The following is a 19573-nucleotide window of genomic DNA, read 5'->3' as shown; positions in this document are numbered from 1 at the left end:
GATGTGACTCTGGACCTTCCACCCGATGGCCCCACAACAAGAGGGTGCTGGACAGACGAAGGGCCCTGCTCCCCTTTAGAATAAGCCGTGGAGCCCCATCTCATCCTCCAACCCCCAGGGCATGCGAGGGGGATCAGAGCCCGTGAGGGCAGCCCCGAGCACCCTACTGCCCTCCCCTGGCCCTCCCCATCCCCACCCCAGTTGTTCTCTCAAGGGCTGCTGGCTCCCAGAAGAGAAGGCGGGGCTGCATGCTCACTGGAGGGCTGGGGCCGGCCTCACGCCGACCCTCACTTCCCATCGGACCACACACAGATAGAGTGTGCGCCAGGCCCCATGCCAGACACAGACAGGGTCACAGCAAAAACAAATGCAGATAGGTGAGGTACACGGCCCGTGAGAAGCTAAGGAAGAGCATTCCAGGCCCCACAAGGAGAGGCCCCACAAGGACAAAGGCTGGGAGCTTAGAGTGGGCTGCACATTCAAGGGATAGTGAGGAGGGGGTGCGATCAGAGGTGGGGGGCCTGGCCGTGTGGGACCTCAGTGGCTGTGAGGACTCTTCCCTCCTTGATCGCTCTAAAACCAGGGTGGGGTGGGAGCTGCCTGCTCCGGGGAGGAGGCAAGCACTGCCAGTATAGTCTGGCCGGTCTTGACCTTTTGCGGTGGCTGCATGGAGGAGGTGACTGAGTCAGGAAGTGACAGGGACAGGCCTCGGCGCGGTCAGGTGGCACTGATAGGTCCTCGATCGGGTTAAGGCTGGGTGGTGCCCCAGCAGATGTGTGTGTGTGTTATTTGTCCAATGGTGCACACAGTGGGCCTCCCCGGCTCACCAGTGGCCTCAGGTCTGAGGGACCCTGCTTCCCAGGCCGGATCAGAAAGGCAGAGACGTGTTAAAGAGGGGAGCTGGGCGGCCGGGCCTGCTGGTGGTGAGCCAGGGATCAGTGAGCCCAGAGGGCTGTTTGTGGTCCATTTCCGGGAGAGAGGCCTGCTTGGGGGGGAGGGGGCCTGGAGTCTGGATGCCCGGCCTGGCAGTAAGGCAGTTTCCTTGGCAGAGGGAACCACATGAGCAGGAAAGCAGTGAGGCTCTCAGCACTGGGACTGACTAGGTCCGGGCTAGAGCCCAGGATCTGCTTTTAGTTTCCCAGTTGACACTGGGATTGCCTGTTTATGCCACTGGGGAACCAGTGGTCTCTGTGCCACCAGCCCCTGCACAGTCCTCAGCCAAGGACCTGGTGGCACAGCAATCCTGGCATGAAGCCCTTTTTTGCTCTCCGCACCCCAACCCAGAGGGGGCTGGACGGAGGGAGGCGCTGGCGCAGTGAGGTGGAGGCTGCAGGGAGGGGTGGGGAAAGCCCCTGCCCCGGATGTGTGGGAGGTTGGCAGATGAGGTGGGAGTTAGGAGATGGGGAGAAGGGAGGTGGCCATCTCTGAACCACAAACCTGTGCTCTCCCCTCTCACCAGCAGAGAGGGGTCTACGTGGGGAGCTTGGTGAGGGTTGAGGAGAGTGAAACGGCAGCGGGTGGAGACCAGAGGAGAGGGAGAGAGCCAGGTCTGACAAGGCTGTGTGGTCTGTGGCTCAATAATCCATAATGATGATCGATAATAGAACAGACCGATCCCTATAGGTCGGACACATGTCTGGAAAGAAGGGTGGGTGGAGAGGCGAATGGATGGATGGATGAATGAGTGAGTGAATGGCTGCGTGGGCGGTGAGCCGCCCAGGAAGGCGGTGGCCAGCCCAGCGCTCAATCACGGTGCCTTGGCATCACGCCCTCCTGACCGCTCAGCCCCCTCCCCCCCTCCCCCCCTGCTCAGAACGTCCCCCTCCCCCGCCGCCCCCGCTGCCGCCTGGGGACCGGGCAAGGAGGGGCCGCACCACCGCGCGGGGTCTACGCCAGCCTTTAGCGTCTCGGCCCGGCCGCCGTCCGCCGAGGGGTGGGGGTCAGGAGGGGAGGAACTTGGAGGTGTGTCCGCCTTGAAATGCCCGCCCCCTCCCGCCGGTCTTCTTTGTCTCCGGCTGGTCTAGCCCTCCACTGTCTCCCGACCGTGACCCGCTTCTGCAGGCAACCCGGCCCGCCGGCTCCCAGGCTGCTCCTGGATCCCCGCGGCAGCTCCGACCGCCCAGCCCTCAGGCAGCCCCTGCGCAGCGGGGTTCTGCACCCCGTTCTCCAGCACCTGGAGCGCAAGTGTCAGGCTGTGTCTGAGCTGGTCTCCAGTGCAGAGAGGGGAGGGGGCGCAGGCTGGAGTCCCGCCTCCCCGCCTCCCTCCGCCGCCCTCCTCCGCCACTGCTCGGCGCTCTGCGCCCTGACCCCATCGCAGCCTGTGCGAGCCTTAGCGGTTCGGCGGTCATGGGATCCCCGGCACCGCTCGGACCACCGCCACCCCCACTCGCCCGCCCGGCCTCAGACCCACGCGCAGACCCCCGCCGCCGCCTTCGGCCCCGCGGCCCGCACAGTGCTCTCCGCGCACAGCCCAGCAGCCACAGTCCCACTCGCAAACAAGCCACACGGAACACAACCCCCGCAGACACACTGGGGCCCACGCAGACACAACCCCCCACCTCACAGACAGCTCTGCACAGGCGCAGTCACACCCACGCAGTCACCCCCATAAACAATCGCATACAAACATGACCCACGCAGGCTCCGCATCACGCGGCTCCTCTGAGACCCAGGGACACATTCACAGCTCGCAGCCATTCACAGCCCGCAGCCAGACCCGCGCCGTGACATTCACACGTAGGACAGCCCGGCAGGGACGGCCTCATTGATACACACGGACCTAGACGCGCAGCCGAGGAGAGCTCACCCACCGGCTCGTAAGTCACTGGGAATATTAGAGCCTCCCCTCCTTCCTCCCTTTTATCTCCGCCTGGCATGCGCGCGCACACACACTCACACACACACACACACACACACACACACACATTCACACACGGAAACTCACCCCCGCCCCCAATCCCTGAGCGCCCCCGAGCCTCCCAGTCTGTGACCCCAGCCCCCGCAGTGAGCTGCTGGAGCGTCTCCCCCGCGCCCCCTTCCCCCCTGTCCCCCTGCTCCCCCTCCCCGCCCCTCCCCCTCCTCCGGGGCGAGGGCTGCGCGCAGTCAAGCCCCCTCCCCGCGCGCCCCTCCCCGCGCGTGTGCGCGCCCCCCGCCCCCCGCGCCCGCACCGCGCTTTCCGAGTGGATGCGGCCACGGGGCGGTCTCTAATTACCTCCTGTCCCCTGGCGACCCGTGAATAATGGCTACCGAGGGCGCTCACAGGGGCTGCTGAGGAGGAAGCGCGGGGCGCGGGAGGCGCGGCGGCGCGGGAGCGCGAGGGCGACGGAGAGGAGGAGCGGCTGCGGCGGAGAGAAAGGGCCGCGCGAGCTCCCGTTTCTCTCCAGGCCCCGCCGCCGCCGAGGCCGGAGGAGCGGAGGAGCCGCCGGAGGGAGCGAGGCGCGCGCGGCGCGGGACGGAGGAGCCGCAGGTACTGTGGGCGGAAGCTTTGTGCCTGCGGAGCGGCCCGGGGCGGGCCCCGGCCCCCGGCCCCCGGCCCCGCGGCGCCCGACCCGCGCCCTCCCGCGCCGCAGCCTTGGCTGGAGTTGCAGCTCTGCTGTCGGGGGCTGGTTTCCCGTGTCGGTTGAGGGAATTGGTCTCAGGAGAAGGAATTTCTTCCTTTTTTTTTTTTTTTTTTTTTTTTTTTGCCGCAGTTTGGTTGTGCTGGAGATTCCTTCCTCCCCTTTCCTCCGCGGCTTGGCGACAGTCGTACCGGCGGAAGGCGATGAGATGGGGAATGAGAGGAGGGGGTGAGAGGGGGCGATGAGAGGAGAGGTGAGTGGCAGTGGATGGGGAGGAGATGCACCGGCGAAGGAAGGAGTGTTTTTGCTCAAGTTCGCCATCTGCGCCCAGAGCCGGTCCGGCGCCGAGGGCCGTGGGCGCCCGGTCCTGCTCCGGCAACCGGTGGGAAACTTCCCGAGCGCGGCCTCCTGGGAACTGGCGCCCGTCGCCTCCGGTGCTTCCTCCGCGGCCCGCGAGCGCTCCCGGCGGTGCCCCCCCCCCCCCCAGCGGCTTCCGGATGGCACCGCGGAGCGCGGCTCAACCCCCGCCCCCGACCTCCCCCGGGACCTCCCCGCCCCCGCGCCCGCCGCCCCGGTGCAGGCCGGGCTGACAATGAGACCCGGCGCTCGGCTGTGTGTGTGTGTTGGGGGGGGGGCGGGGGGGTCTAGGAGCCTGGTCTCTCCTGGGGTGTGGGGGGGAGACATGTAGGGGAGGGGCTTGTTGGGGTTAGAGACTTTGGCGTCGGATGGCGCCTGAGGGGTGGGGGCGGGGGCAGGTGAGCCGCGGGGAAGGCCTGGGGCCTGGGTTCTTGCCCGCGGTGGGTCCTGGGCTTGCTGATTGGTGACTTCGGGATCGTCGTAGTCGGGCCTCCCCAACCTCAGCCTCCTCCCTCCAACTGGCCTCCTCCCTGCGCGTACAATGCCGGCTCCAGAGGTGATCCTGAGTGTGTGTGTGTGTGTGTGTGTGTGTGTGTGTGTCTTTCTTGCGATCCACAGCAGATGCTGCTCTGGTCACCGGTGATTCGAGCGCCTCATCCCCTCCCCCAGGGGCGGGGGTGAGGAAGAAGAGGGGGAGGGGAGTGATGGGAACTTCTTTTCCACTGGGGCCTTGGGGAGGGAGTGCTAGCCCAGAGAATTTCTGGGAATTGCAATCCTGAGGGGGATTCCACTCAGAGTGGGGGCCGTGAGGTCAGAGGTTTCTGGGCACTCAAACCTCCTAGATACGTTTGCTCCTTTTTTTTTTTTTTCTTTTGCGGTGTGTGTGTGTGTGTGTGTGTGGGCGCTAGTAGGAAAGGATTGGGAGGGAGAGTCAATGGGAACCTGCCCTAATGGGATTCCCAGGTGTGCAGCCCGAGGGCTAGCCAGCGACCCTGCAGCTGGACACCGGGGGGTGAGGGAGATTCTGTTTAAGAGGATTCTGGGGATGTGGAGGCGCCCGGGGGGGGGGGGGGCGGGATGGTAGCAGAGTTTTCAGGCCTGTCTGTGGCTTGGTCCTGGAATAGAAAGGGTTCCCCAGTTCTCTCAGCCCCACATGGCAGGAACCGGAGCAGGACCCTTTGGCTTGCTCACAGGGAGGGAGCTAGCCGCTGCCTGGCCCCTGCGGCCGCTGCCACGGAGCAGGACCTGGAGGGTGGAGCCTGAAACCGGAGCCGAGGGTGTTGCCGGCAGGGGCCCCTGTGCCTGAGGTTTTGCCCACAGGAACTGGAGGTGGAATCTTAGGGACTGGGGGCTGGGCGGGGGGGGGGGGGGGGGGTTCTCCCCCCTCGCCAAGCACAGCTAGAGGCTCGGTGATTAAGGGTGAGACCCTGGGTGCTGAGGGCAGAGCTGGGTGAGGTCATGGGGGACAGGGCCCAGTAGGGGGGCAGGATCAGTTTCTCCTCACTCCCAGGAGAAAGCAAGCCCTGGTGTGAAGGTATTTGAGGGGCTGTTTTCTCTCTTCCCACCCACCCCGCATTTTCATTTCCTGTCCATTTCCGTTTCCTGCTGGTGAGAACCTGCCCCTGGGGATCTTAGAGCCCCGAGGCTTGGCACAGGATGGGCCCTGGGCTTTGGCTAGACCAACACATAGTGAATGGATCAGAAAAGAATGAATGAATGAATGAATGAATGAATGGGTAAGGTTTCTCAATTGGAGGATTTTAGTCCCCCCCCCCCTTTTTTTTTTTTTTTAAAGAAAAGGACCTTTTAAAATACAGTTCAGAGAAAATCTGACAAATGAAAAGAAACAAAGAGGTGCTGAGCCGGCGGTGGCAGCGGTGGGTGCCGGTCCTCTGCAGTCCCGTGGCGGCGGCCGGCGTGTTTTTAAAGCTCCGTCGTCACTCCCTGTCCGCTGTGCATCCTGCTTCTCCTTGGCACGCTAACAGCAGTCTTTTCCTGTTTTGCAACCCGCTCGTCATAAACACCATGTCTCAGGCTTCTCCAAGCTGGTGGCTGTGCCATCGTTTACTTAATAGTCCCCTTTTGCTCAGCATTGTGGATGCTTCTGATGAATGAGGTAGTGGACATATTTTTGTGTAGAAAGGTTTTTTTGATGTTTAAGATTATTTCCTAAAAATGATCCTGCTGATGCTAAAGGCTCCGATGTGCCTGCAGTAGAAGGAATGGGCTCTCATTTTTCCTGGAGAAGGGGCACATGATTCTCTTTCCTTCCAGCGCAATCTAGAACCTTCTATCAGATCCAAAAAGAGCCTTGGCAGTGAATCACCTGTCTGACCCTCCTCCGTTGACAGAGGAGGGACAGAACCCAGAGAAGGGAGTGAGTTCCAGGGTCACAGTTGCTGGGCCTTGCGGCAGCCGGCTTGTGCTGCTGGTCTGCCATGTTGTTGTCTGCACCCTGAGAGTGCCTGGGGCTCCTGTAGCTGGACCTCGTCCACCTCACAGATGGGAACACTGAGGCCCCCAGCGTGAGAGAAGCTCCCAGCATGCCCCCAACTGAGATGGGCTCCCAAGCCCTTCTTGTCACACTCACTGGCTGTGGCCACAGCGTCTGGGGTCACCCAAGTGACCAGCCTGCATCGGCCAGCCATGCGATCCCTGTTGTACTCCCCCCCACCCCTACACCTCGCCCTTCCTCTTTGCCATCCGTTTTCCAGAAGGAAAAGCCGAGAACCAAAGCAGCTGCAGCAACGGGGGGTGAGACTTGCAGAGGCCAGAGGACCGCAGTGGCGCTGCCTCCCTTGTGCCTCAGTTTACTTGTCCAAAGAGCAAAATCTGGATCCGTTAGGAGCTGAGGGCAGGTTTTGTGCAGGTACCTCCTGTGGGGGAGGGGAAGGACCAGCTACATCTTGAACTCTCCCTCTGACCTTAGATTGACCCCAGAGACCCCCTGGGGAGGGGGAGGGAGAGGGGGAGAGACAAAGGAGAGTGAGAGAAGAATGGAAGGGGACTAAACAATGGGAGAAAAAGAAAGGGCTAGAAAAGAGAAAGGGGAGGTTATTTAAAATGAAGAAAGAAGAGAGAAAACCCCTCCCCCAGGCTCATTGGGCCCCAGAGGAGAAGTTGAGGGCTCAGTATGGGTATTGGGGGGGCTAGGGCTGGATGGCCAGGAAAGGTTAGATATCCCGGGGTTCTGCCAGGGCTGTTTGGGGGCGGGGAGTCTAGGACTCAGAAAGATCCCCGTTGCACCCAGGGGCAGGGAGGCAAGACCTGGTGACATCTCTTCGTGGGCTCCCCATCAGGATAGGTGGCAGGCCCCGCGGTGGGGGCTGGGACCAGGGTGTCTGTGGGGACAGGTCCTTGTGGCTCTGCCTTCCCATCGCAGGGAAGGGACCTTCTGCCTGCCTCCTCCCGCATGCCCACCAGCTGTGGAGTGTAGAGCAGCCCTCCTGCCAGTATTTGGGCATTTCTGTGTCGTGCCTCTGTGCTTGGGTGTGTCCCCATAGGTGCCCGCACATCTGTGTGTGCCTGTGTGTGTGTGTGTGTGTGTGTCTGATCCTGCTTGTTTATTCTTGGGGGTTGGTGTGCCTGCCCGCCTGGGCATGTGTGTGCCCACATTTGTGTGTGTCAGATTCTGTTTGCATATTTCTTGAGGGGTCTGTGTGCCGTGCAGCTGTGGCATGTGCCCTGTCTGTGAGCCTCTGTTCCGTGTGAGCATTTCTGGAGAGCATGGCCCCAAGCTCGGGCACGCTCATGTGTGGCTGTGTGAGCACACTCCTAATGGCCCCAGAGGATCCAGGCAGCAGGCTTTCCCAAGCTGCTTTCAAGGTTGTGCTGGTGGGGGAAGGAGGGAGCAGCCTTCAGTTTGGAGGGGTGGATGCAGGAAGGCAAAGGAAAATCTTAAAAGACTGTCTTCCCTCTGGTCTCCAAGGAGATCAGCTTGTGAAATGATCTGCACGTTAATTAAAAATGATTGTATCCTGATTGAGCCATTCCTGCTCACATCCCCTCCAAGGGAGAGGAGGAGGCTGGGACCAGAGGATGGGAAACCTGGCAAGCCCAACGCAGGGCACAGGCAGCAGCCCACAGGGGCACAGGCCTGGGGGGCTGAGTGGAGAGGTGTTAGGGGTGTGCGTGGATGCTGATTTGAGCTGCTCCTTGGAATGTAAAATGCCCCCCTGTGGGTGGTGCTCTGAGCTCTCAGGAGCTGGGGGGCAGCTCCAGGCCCCATGGGTCCTCATTCGTGTGCTGGGCACCAGCCTGGTTGTTTACACAGCTCCTGTGAGTCAGCATTTGTAGCTCTGGGTTTACAGAGAAGTATCAAGCTTAAGGTCACAGAGCCAGAAGTTGGGGGCCCCAGGCTGGGCCCAGTCTTCTGACCCCAAGGCCCAGATCCCCTTCCTAGCTCTCAGCTGTCCCAGACTCACAGTGAGGGGCCCTCTCTCTGCATCCCTTGAGGAGCTGCGGCTTCAAGGACACGCCCTCTCATCCTCCACGAGCCCCTGAGGCGGTTCTCTCTGAGACCACACTCCGGGGGTTAGGGCCACGATGGCCATTCAAGTGGGGAGCTCCTGTCTGACCCCGTCACCTTTGCCCGACTGGGATGGCCTTCTCCCGTCCCGCCCACCATCCCCAAGGTGGCTGATGATCGGCCGCAGACCAGCCACAGGTGCCCCTTGGGGCCTGCCAGCTGCCACGTACCAACACTCCTGGGTATATGCCACCAAGGCCTTTCTGGAAAAGGTCAGGGTCTCCCTGGGTATCTCGCCCCCAGCCAGCCCTAGAAGGACGGCAGAGGGAAGAGAAAGTAGTCATACAGTAACCACCCCGGTGGTCCTCTCCGGCCCTGCACTGGCGGTGTGGCTCGCGGCGGCGTTGTGGCTCACAGCAGCGTTGTGGTTTATAGCGGTGTTGTGGCTCGTAGTGGCGGTGTTGTGGCTCGTAGTGGCAGCGTTGTGGTTTATAGCGGTGTTGTGGCTCGTAGTGGTGTTGTGGCTCGTAGTGGCGGTGTTGTGGCTCACAGCGGCGTTGTGGTTCGTGGCGGTATTGTGGCTCACAGCAGCGTTGTGGTTTATAGCGGTGTTGTGGCTCGTAGTGGTGTTGTGGCTCGTAGTGGCGGTGTTGTGGCTCATAGTGGTGGCGTTGTGGCTCGCGGCGGCGGGGAAGCATAGCTTCTTCCTGGGGGCCCTGTGGGGAAGGAGGGAAACCGGGCCACCTTTGTTCCAGGGCCTGGCAGCACCGGCACCCGGGGTCCTGCAGGGTTCACGGTGCCTCTGTCCGTTCGGGCACCTGTGTGGCCACCCGCGCTTTGTTTGCAGGCTTCTGTGGAGGGAGACAGGTTACTCTCTCCCTGCTTTCTAGGAGACATTCCGGGGTTTAGGCGCCTCCAGGGACCCCCTTGTCCCCGAAGCTGCGTTACCTGAGAATGGGAGAAGGAAGGGGTGTTTCTCCTGGATCAGCTTTCCCAAGGTCTGCTTCTGGGCCCAGAAACAGCCTTATGAAGCATCAGGGCAGGTGGGGCCGGAAATGCTAGCACCCCAGGCCCCCAGGGCGGAACTGGGAGAGGCAGGCCAATATTGCTTATCCCACTGAGGCGTCAGAGACCCACCTGCCCAGGCTGTCCCTGCAAGGGCCACCCAGGAGCACCTTGAGCGAGATGGCACTGTCTTTCTGCAGAATGCCCCTTCTGCCTCCCCCAGGGCCTGAGACCCTCCTCCCATCACTGGGGCGGGAGGGGGGGGGAGGGGCTACCTAAAGGGGTGAAGGGGGGATGCTCTCATGCTTGCATAATGCAGGCCCACCCTCCGGAGGCCTGCAGGCCCGGCAGTGCTGAGGACGGGCACCGGGGCTCCCGGAGGTCGGAGGTCAAAGCTCAGCTGTGCCAGGGTGGCCTATGAGGTATCCATAGTCTGCCTTCTCAGGACCCGAAGCCAGATGTTTACATGACATCTGGTCTGTGTATGTCGGATCTAACTCAGCAACCCACCCGTGGCCCCCAGCGTGCAGACTCCAGGGCTCACTGAGACTGCCCGCATCTGGCTTTGAGCTCGGTCTGCAGGCCTGAGCTGTCAGTGTGACGCCTCTTGTACATGCCACCCCCACCCGGCCCGTTAGCCGCCTCAGAGTTGAGGCTGTGGAAGCAGAGGACTCACCCAGGTGCCGTTCCTCCTGACAGTGCCGCACCCCTGCAGCTCACCCACTGAGGCAGCACAGGGCGGGGGCCTCTGACAGCGCCTGGAGTCCAGGTCCACCTCCATTTCTCTCTCCCTCCGTCTTGCTCAGCATTCAGCGTGCGGCCTCAGAGGCGCGTGGAGGCCACTCCCCACCAGCCAGTCCGCATGGGTCTCCAAGGAAGTGCTCGCCGAGGCTGGGAGGCAAACAGGTGACTGCAGGAGGCGCGCGATACCGCACGCTGGGAGGCATGCTGGGAGGCCGGGCAGAGTGAAGGGGCCTGGAGAGTTCTAGAAGGTCAGACGGCAGGTGCGAACAGGGAAGTCATAGACGGAGTGGAGCCTGAGTTCCCTGGGGCCTTGACTGCTGCGATCTCAGGATGCGGGAAGAGAAGGGTGTCTCTCCCCCCCTCGGGTCCCCCGCCACGCGAGGGCGTGGAGCTGGAACGTGTGGGGGGCCCAGGTGGCTGTGTGCCCTCTGCCTGCTCGTCTCCTTGCGGAGCCTCAGTTTCCTCCTCAGATATCCAGTTCCTGACTGCTGAGCCCCGAGCCTCGTCCTAATTCATTGGCCCAGACAGGACAGGGCTTCCTCCTATGGCCACGCTCCCCATTGCGGGGGGCCTGGGTGCTCCCCACTGCTGGTGCCTGAGTGCTCCCCACTGCTGGGTGCCTGGGTGCTCCCTACTGCTGAAGGCCTGGGTGCTCCCCACTGCTGGTGCCTGAGTGCTCCCCACTGCTGGGGCCTGGGTGCTCCCCACTGCTGGTGCCTGGGTGCTCCCCACTGCGGGGGCCTGGGTGCTCCCCACTGTGGGGGGCCTGAGTGCTCCCCACTGCGGGGGGCCTGGGTGCTGCTCCAGGGGAAGCGGGCCAGGCCCGGCCCTGCAGCTTGTCACTGTGGCGGGGCGATGGCTATGTCTCCCTGGGAAGAGGTGGTCTGTGGGAGCAGTAATTACCCCGGCAGATTGCAGCTCCCCTTCTGGAAGAAGGCTTCTCACAGAGAGGAGGAATGCACCCGAGCCAGGGCGGGGCTGGAGGGAGCTGAGGGGTGGGGGCAGGAGGGGGCAGGGGGTGGGGGCAGGAGGGGAGGCCTAGTGGTCAAGGCCATTCTCCCAGCGAGATGTGTGATGGCCTTGCTGTGCCTGGAGCTGTGTGCGTGGGGACCCCTGTGTCAGGAGCGGCCAGGGCCCGGTGTCAGGAGCTGTGGGGACCCGGGTGGTCAGGAGCGGCCGGGCCCCAGTGTCAGGAGCGGCGGGGGCCCGGTGTCAGGAGCGGCGGGGACCCGGTGTCAGGAACGGCCGGGCCCCGGTGTCAGGAACGGCTGGGCCCCGTGTCAGGAGCGGTCGGATCCCGGTGTCAGGAGCGGCCGGGCCTCGGTGTCAGGAGTGGCCGGGCCCCGGTGTCAGGAGCGGTCGGGCCTCGGTGTCAGGAGCGGCCGGGCCCCGGTGTCAGGAGCGGTCGGACCCCGGTGTCAGGAGCGGCCAGGGACCCTGGTGGTCAGGAGCTGCCGGGCCCCGGTGTCAGGAGCGGCCGGGCCCCGGTGTCAGGAGCGGCCGGGCCCTGGTGTCAGGAGCTGCCGGGCCCCGGTGTCAGGAGCGGCTGGGAGACGGGCTGAGGCCTCGGCTCAGTGTCCCGTGCCCACTGCTGGCCGAGCTCGCAGGGGCTGTTTCCTGCTGTCCGCAGTGCCCCCCTCAGTGGAGTGTGCCCGCCCAGGCCTGGGCTGTCTCTGGCACCTGCTGCACTGGTCTTGGGGCTGATTCCACAGGGTGGTGCCGGGTCGCCCACCCACTCCCTCGGCTCGGGCCCGGCGGGCGCTGCCAGGCCAGGGGAGGGCCGTGGAGGGCTCAGTGCGGGCGGGCGCCCAGCTCTCCTCCCGGGACCACGGCTGTGACTGCTGGGCAGGCCTGACCCCGGCCCCGGCCGCCCGCGGGCTCCACCCGGACCACTGGCCCGCACATCCTCACCCGTCCGCACAGGACACCGTGGGGGCCTTCGTGGGAAGCGGAGTGGAGAGGGTGCGGCTGGGGCCCCAGGAGGCAGGGTCTGGCCTGGAGCCGATCGGTGCTCCCTCTAACGAGTGGCTGTGAAACCGGCTCTTCAGCGGCTGCCTCCCGCCATTAATGCTCGGCTTTCCTAGATATGCGGTGCTCTCTGACCTCACCTTTTGCCGAGTGACAGCGGCATTGAAAGGCCCTGGGGGAGCAGGGGGAGGCGGTGAGGAGGGGGAGCGGGGGGGGGTGAAGAGGGGGAGCGGGGGTTGGGGGTGAAGAGGGGGATGGGGAGTTTGGGGGTGAGGAGGGGGAGCGGGGGGGTTGGGGGTGAGGAGGGGGAGCGAGGGGTTGGGGGTGAGGGGGTGTGGGGGGGCGGTGAGGAGGGGGAGCGGGGGCGGTGAAGAGGGGGAGCAGGGTTTGGGGGTTAGGAGGGGGATGGGGGGTTGGGGGTGAGGAGGGGGATGGGGGGTTGGGGGTGAGGAAGGGGATGGGGGGTTGGGGGTGAGGAGGGGGAGCGGGGGTTTGGGGGTGAGGAGGGGGAGCGGGGGTTTGGGGCGAGGAGGGGGAGCGGGGGTTGGGGGTGAGGAGGGGGAGCAGGGCGTTGGGGGTGAGGAAGGGGATGGGGGGGTTGGGGGTGAGGAGGGGGATGGGGGGTTGGGGGTGAGGAGGGGGAGCGGGGGGGGGTTGGGGGTGAAGAGAGGGATGGGGGGTTGGGGGAGAGGAGGGGGAGCGGGGGTTTGGGGGTGAGGAGGGGGATGGGGGGTTTTGGGGTGAGGAGGGAGGGGGGGTTGGGGGTGAGGAGGGGGAGCGGGATTTTGGGGGTGAGGGGGGGATGGAGGGTTGGGGGTGAGGAGGGAGCGGGGGGGTTGGGGGTGAGGACAGAGTGCCGATGCAGGCTTCGACCGTGTGGCTTCCCCTCCCGGTGTTGAGCGGGCCTTGGCGCCTAGGAGGGGGTTCGGAAGAGGAACAGGCGCCCAGGCCTGAGGGGTGGAGAGCAGGTGAGGAGGGCAGAGCTGCTCTGTGAGCGGAGACAAAGGGACCCGCCGGCCGGCTCAAGGGCGAGCTAAGGTCTGCTCCATCTGCCCTTGGCCCCCGCGGGCCGAGAGGGGCTGTGAGGGCCCAGTTAATGAAGGCGGATGCTAAATTGGGAAGATTAATAAATGGTAATTGTCCTCCCGCCGGAGTCGGCCAGAGCTCACCGATGCCTCTGGGAGCCCCGATGATGGATTCCAGCCCCCGCCCCCCCTTTCTAGAGTCTCTGGAATTCCCACCACAGTGTCGGGCAGACCCGGTGCAGACCAGGGCCCCTCCTTCCGCCTGCGTGTGGTTCAGGGCATGGGGGTGGGTGTTACCTGCCTGTCCACGTGCCAGCACCGGAGGTCCTGGGACACATACGGCGTGTGTGTGCGTGTGTGTGCGCGCGTGTGTGTGTGTGCTAGTGTGTGTGCGCGTGTGCTAGTGTATGTGTGCGCGTGTGCATGCGTGCGTGCGTGTGTGTGTGTGCCCCCAGGCTTGGCTCCCGGAGAGCAGTGTCCCCTTCGCCTCACCTGTCCAAGGACGGAGAGAGGACCACCACGTGGCGCCCAGCGGGACCAGCCTGTGGAGAGCGAGCCCGCTGTTAGGACAGAGGGGATCCAGGCTCAGCCCACCCGGAGTGGCCGGTGCCTTCTAGAAGCTCTGGCTGGGTGTGGGCAGGTGCCGGTGTGCAGCCTCCTGGCTTTGGGGTCCTTCTAAGCCCAAAGCCCTGGAGCCCGGGGTGTCCAGGGGCACCTGCCGTCGCTGGGGTGCCCGTCCGGCAGCCTGGACTGGCCGGAGAGAGCTCGGGGCCCCTGCCCTTGGTGTCCCAGAGCTGGGGCCAGAGAGCCCCGAGAACACGGATGGGGGTGTCGGTGCGGGGCGGCCTGTGTGTGCATGTGTGTGTTCTGTGCACTGTGTGGCTAGGGCTGCAGGTGTCATGTGAACCCCCATGTTGTAAGTGTGTGAGTGGCTGGGAGCTGGCGGGGAGGCGGTGGGTGTTTCTGAGCATGTGCGGTGCTGACCGAACTCGCGTCTGTGCACTTGGCGGGGGCGTGCTCTGGGGGAGGTTCAGGGGGGCCGTGTGAGGCCCACAGTCCTTTCTGCCTGTTCCTTCCCATCCCGGCCCCTCTCACCCGCCTGCCTCCAGCTCAGGTCAGCTCCCAGCGCCTCAAGCCCTGACACCTGTGCTCCCCGCTTCCAGGGATCAAACCGGCCGGCACAGCTCTTAGCGTCCCCCGTTCCTGCTACAGGGGCCCTCGGGCGGGAGGCGGCGGGCGCCCCAGCCGCTCTGGCCTCGCCTGGAGCGCCCGCCGAGGGAGCGGGTCCGAGTCTCTGCCACATCCAGGCCACACGGAGACCTTCCTGAGGCCCCGGGCGTTTCCAGACGAGGCAGATGCTCTTAGACACGAGGCCCGAGGCTCTGGGGACGAGATGGCAAGATTCTGGGGGAGCGTGCTGAGGGTGACGGGCGTTTGGGAGGTGAAACGGGAACATTGCCAGAGAGTGGAGAGGCCTTTTCTGGAGTGAAAACAAGGCCTCTCTGGATTCCGATTCCAACATTAGAGATGAAACGTTTCTGGAAACGGACAATTTCTAGAGATAGGTTGTTGCCCATCTGGAAACGGAATGTTTTTGAAGATGATACTGAAGTATTTTTGGAAATATCAATAAAATAGGGCACTGCTGGGTTTGAGGTGTTTTGGGAGATGAAAAGGCACATCTGGGGGGGCGATTCCGAGAAGTGAGCATTCTTGGGGTGCAGGCGGAGGATGGGGAGCACTGGCACTGCAGGAGGTGGGTTGTATTGGAAGATGAATGGAACATTCTGGAGATGCAGCATTCTGGAGCTGGGGGTTCCTGGACAGTTTTGGATGGGAGATGGGATGGTTTTGGATAGAGATGGAATTTCTCAGAGAGAGGGGGGGACACAGGCTCTGAGTAGAGGGGGGTCTCGCAGGGCCCAGGAAGGGCCCCACCTGTGACGCTTGTTTTGCAGATGGACCGAGTCCCACAGCGGAGGCTCCACCGCCAGGCCCTGGAGGGGCAGAGGCCGCCCCTCCCCAGCCTGTGCTGTCCGCCCGAGGCAGAGCCCTCAGGCTCCTGCGGGGACAGACACTCGGACAGTTAGGTTCAATTCCTCTCCACTTCCTTGAGTGTCTGAAGCTCCTTCCCACCCTCTCCCAAGCCCCCAGGGGAGACTGTGGGCAGCTCTGAGGGTGTCCTGTTTCAGTAGAAGGATTGTGGGGGTACAAGGCTGAATGTGGGCAGAGGCCCTGATCCTGCTCAGGTCCCTGCTGATGGGAAGGGGTCTCGGGCCACCGCCCGAAGCAGACATGGAGGCCTGTCACCCTGGAGCCCGGAGCTTTCGTAATTGAAATTTCAGCCTCAGTAATCCTGCCGGAGTGTGAGGCAGGGAGGCCTGTGCTGGGCTGGCTGGGCTGGGGAGGATGGGGAGCCCTCTCCGCCCCAGGAGCCGGGCAGCGACAGCCTCTGTGCCCAGGGGCACTGGCGAGGGGCATATGTGGAGGCTGCAGAGGGTGGGCTTGGCTTTAGCCAGTGGCAAACCGCAGCTAACAGGCTGGCATGCCCACCTGAGGATTGGGGAGGCGGAGGGGGCGGCGGGCGTGGAATGGGGGCCTGTGTTGGGAGCGTCTGAGCCAGAGTAGCAAGAGGGTGGAGCCCACCAGAACCACCGCACCCCTGGGTCCGGCGGGCTCGGAGGGGGCGGCTGGGGGCCGTGAGTCAGGCAGAGCAGGTGGTGGCGGCGGGCCCAGCCCAGCTCCTGGCTCCCAGCTCCTGGCTCCGGGCTGGGTGAGCGGCTGGCCTGGTGGGGGAGCGGGGAGAGGGGGGTGGGCAGCTAGGAGCCTGTTTTCCCAGCTGCGGTCAGGCCGGCTGGGTGGTGCGCTGGGCTGGGCACTGGGTCACACGTCTGTCGGCCTGTCTGCCTGTCTCTCTCTTCCCCTCTCTCCTCCTGGGTGGTCCCCGCCACCGCTCGGGTCTGTCTGCCGGTGAAGGCGAAGGACTCCAGGGGCCAGTGGGGAACAGGGAGAAACCATGGACTCCAGAGGGCCCAGGTCCCCCTCCTGGAGCCGGGAGGCCATGCTGATGTGGGGCCAAATGTCGAGGCTGCCGGTTGACACCCACATTTGCTCAGACTGCGTCAGTCCCTGGCCCCTGGTGCTCGCAGGAAGCCAGAGGGTTAGCTCATGGGCCCCTGGGGCCTCAGTCTTCCCACCTGGGAAATGGGATCTGTGCTCAAGTAGGCAGGAGTTTTGGAGCTAAAATATCTGCCAAGTGCTCAGCTCTGCGGTGCGGCTGTCCTTGTCACTGTCGTGAGTACCATGCCGGGCCCGGCAGCCCCGGCCCCGCGCCCGCGGGAGCGGGGGAAGGGCAGCAGCTGTCCCGAGGGTCCTTGCTGAGGTGTTTCCCCAACACCTGGAAGTGTGTGGGGGGGAAAGCTCCCGCCCAGGGCCTTCTCCGCTCCCGGGGGCAGGCTTTGTAACAAGGGAAACTGAGGCTTTGGTGTGAGGAGGAGGTGGGGGCAGGCCTGCCTCCGGCAGGTGCACTAGGCCCGCAGGACACTCTGGAAAAGCCATCACAGTGCGCTCCATGCCAGCAAGGCTCAGCACGGAGCATGGCGACTCTGAGGAGCCCGCTGGGCTTCGTGGGGCAGGGAGTCTGGATGAGAAGGCACAAGTTGGTCCCAGGAACTGGGGAAGCAAAGAGGGTGGAGCAATGAAAGCCTCCATGGGTGCTTGGAGAGGGGGGGGGGGGTTGGAATGCAGAGAAAATCTGGCTCCAGCCTGCAGAGCTCCAGGCACAGCCCCACCCCGCCCCCACACCCCGCCTCCCCTCCACTGCTGAAGGGCTCTGAGCTTAAGTCACCACCTGCCCTGAGCTGGGCTTGGTCCGCCCCACAGAGCCTCCTGGGATGGGCCCGAGGGGCCAGCCTGCCTCGCCCGCCGCTGAGCTGGCCTTGTCACCTGGGCCCAGGCAGAGGGCGGCCCTCCGCCGTGCAAGCAGCCGCACGCACCCCGCTCCCCGTCGTGATGCTGCCACCCTCGCCCCAGGAATCACAGGCCGGGATGAACCCCTTCCAAAGGGAACAGCGGGGACCCAGACCTCAGCCCCCGGGGGCGGGGCGGCGCACCTGCCCGTGCCAGGCCTCTGCCTGGGCTCCGGGCTTGGTGTCGGCCAGGAGCCCCGGGAGGACCTCCCACCGGGGGGAGGCGGGCACCCTGCCTGTCCCCAGCGGCGCCATGGCCTCCCTTTGGGGAGGGCGCTGGCCGGGGGCCCAGCTCCTCCGTTCAGAGGAGCACGTCCGGGCTGATGACTGCGCTCTGACCCTGAAGCTCTCCCGGAGCTCTGAGCTCCAGCCACGTGGGAGAGCGGCCGCAGCCCCTGCCACCTTCCCTCCGCCCTAACGGGAGAGCGCTGCCCTCAGCTCCGCAGATGGGGGGGCCTGGCTCTGTGCTCGGACTTCCTGCAGGTCGTGGGGTGTCCTGTGAGGCAGACAAGCCAGGCCCAGAGGTGCAAGAAGCTGCCCTGTGCCACGCCAGGAACTGGCCTCCTCGGGCGGACCTCTGGCTCCTGGCCTGGACCGTGGCCCCAGGCACGTCAGCGCTACTTTGGTCTTTCTTTCTGCCCCGACCCTGCAGGCCCAGCCAGACCTCACCTCGGTTCTCCCCAGAACAAAGCTGCCTCTGCTGGTCAGGCCGGGCAGAGGCCGGGCAGAGCAGGGAGCCGGGGAGTGCAGAGGGTGAACCTGCCCTCGACAGGGAGACGTGGGGTGGGGGGACTTTTGGGGAGAGGGCAGGAGCAGACACATCTGAGATGAGCATACCCTCCCACTGGAACTCAAGAGCGGGTCACCATCTTAGTGTTCAGCGCGCGCGCTCGCGCTCTCACACACACACACACACACACACACACACACACACACACCACTCCCTCTGCCCCACCCCCTTTCTGATCCCCTCTAAACCGGAGGAGGAAAAGGGGAGGTTAGTGGGAAGATGGTCTGATTTTGGAGTTACCTCAATTGCCAGCTCACCCAGCTCTCCTGCGTGGGGCCCCCTCTGGGCCTGTCACCCAGCAGTGAGACAGGGCCTGCTCGGGAGCCCTGCGGGAGGGGAGAACCAGGCCTTCTCCACAGGAAAGGGCTCTCTGGTGGCCCAACAGCCGCTTCTGTGTCTGAGGGACCTCCCGTGCCTCCGGCCCCCGCAGCCTCCAGCGGGGTCTCAGGTGCCGGCGCCGGTCCTGGGGAGCCATCTTCCCTCCTGACACCCTCAGCTTAGCCTCCTGCAGGAAGGTATGGCCTGGCCCGCCCCGCAGCTGCCCTGCCACCATGGCCGAGCTCCAGGCCGGCCTTGCTCTGGGCTGCAGGAAGGGGTGCGAAAGGGGGACAGGCTGAAGCGGGGAGGTGATGCCGGAGGGGGAGGGAGGCAAGCCCATTTGATTTTGATCTGAAGCTGCATATCTTAGGAGAGTGCGCCTCAGCTCTTTTGGCAAGCTGGTCCTGTCCTTTAATTTTCTAATAAAAAGGAATTATGATTGCTGAAAAGGCAGGAATAGTAACCAGCTTGTAGCGACCATAATTTCTGTCTTGGGCGACTGCCGGCTAGGAGCTGGGGGCGGGCTCCTGTGGCCACGGGGGGGCCCTGTGCAGGGGCCAAGGAGCAGGAGCACGGCACTCCCTGGGCAGCAGGCTCTGCTCCGCTCACCTGTCCTGGGCGGTCTCCCCCCTCCCCCCAGCCTCAAGCCGTGGCTCCTAGCTTACTGCCCAGGCCGAGACTCACAGCACACACTGAATGCATGTCTCTGCAGGCACGAGTGAGTGACATCTTACAGCCTGGGTGGCCGGAGGCCGATTCTAGCTGGATCTTTGCTGAATGAATGACAGCGTGAGTGCATGTCTGCCTGCTCTCCAGGATCAGTCTCCAACCTTGCATACCCTCCCCCCAAGCTCCTGGCCCTGAATTAACTGGAAACTTTGCCAAAAATCCTGTTATTAAAAATAATAATAATAATAATAATAACGTGTCCTTTGTTTTGGGAAAGAGGGCAGCAGGATGTGCAGTTGGAAGTTTCCATCCCACAGACCTAGGCCCGAGTCCTCAGGGTCACGCTCTTCCTCTCGCAGGAATCCGGCGTGTTTCCGTGAGGCTGAGGTTTACTCCGTGGGACGCTTGCACACACCGTTCCCTAACTCCAGGGGCCCCCCCGCCCGCGCCCGCCCCGGGGCCAGGACAGTGCGTGGTGTGGTCAGCTCCTCTGCCGTCACCAGCGCCTTGTCCCAGGCCCAGGCCAGCTTAACGAGGCGAGGCAGAGCACGCACCGCAGTGGCACCTCGGAGGTGGCAGTCCGTGTGACTCGGGAGGAATCTGCTCGGCTCCGTGCCCCAAACACCTGTGCCCCTTGTGGGCACGGCCCTCCTGGTGCTGGAGGCCAGGAGGCGCGTCCAGGAGCCAGAGAGCCCTGTGCCCAC

At 64.1% G+C, this 19573-nt stretch overlaps 2 protein-coding genes across 5 annotated transcripts in view; one reads left to right on the top strand and one right to left on the bottom strand.

The window, feature by feature from the left end:
- Positions 1-19573, bottom strand: part of SHMT1 (serine hydroxymethyltransferase 1) — a 1020383-nt gene that overhangs the window by 441094 nt on the left and 559716 nt on the right. The gene's annotated exons all lie outside the window — the stretch shown is intronic.
- The window catches only part of RAI1 (retinoic acid induced 1), a 117991-nt gene that overhangs the window by 46804 nt on the left and 51614 nt on the right, over positions 1-19573 (top strand). The window contains exons 1-2 of one of the 4 annotated variants that reach the window (XM_084861489.1): positions 2329-2816; positions 3384-3466. The exons of 1 other annotated variant lie outside the window; for it this stretch is intronic. The gene's annotated coding sequence lies outside the window, so the exon portion shown is untranslated. Of the gene's footprint in view, positions 1-2328; positions 2817-3088; positions 3467-19348; positions 19406-19573 lie in introns of those variants that run through there. 2 more of the 4 variants (XM_084861488.1, XM_084861491.1) reach the window with 2 other exon arrangements.

The sequence above is a fragment of the Pipistrellus hanaki genome, assembly GCF_964339955.1.
Source record: "Pipistrellus hanaki genome assembly, chromosome: 16".
Classification (NCBI taxonomy): domain Eukaryota; kingdom Metazoa; phylum Chordata; class Mammalia; order Chiroptera; family Vespertilionidae; genus Pipistrellus; species Pipistrellus hanaki.
The sequence above is the reverse complement of the archived record's forward strand: the minus strand, read 5'-3'. Positions and strand labels throughout refer to the sequence as shown.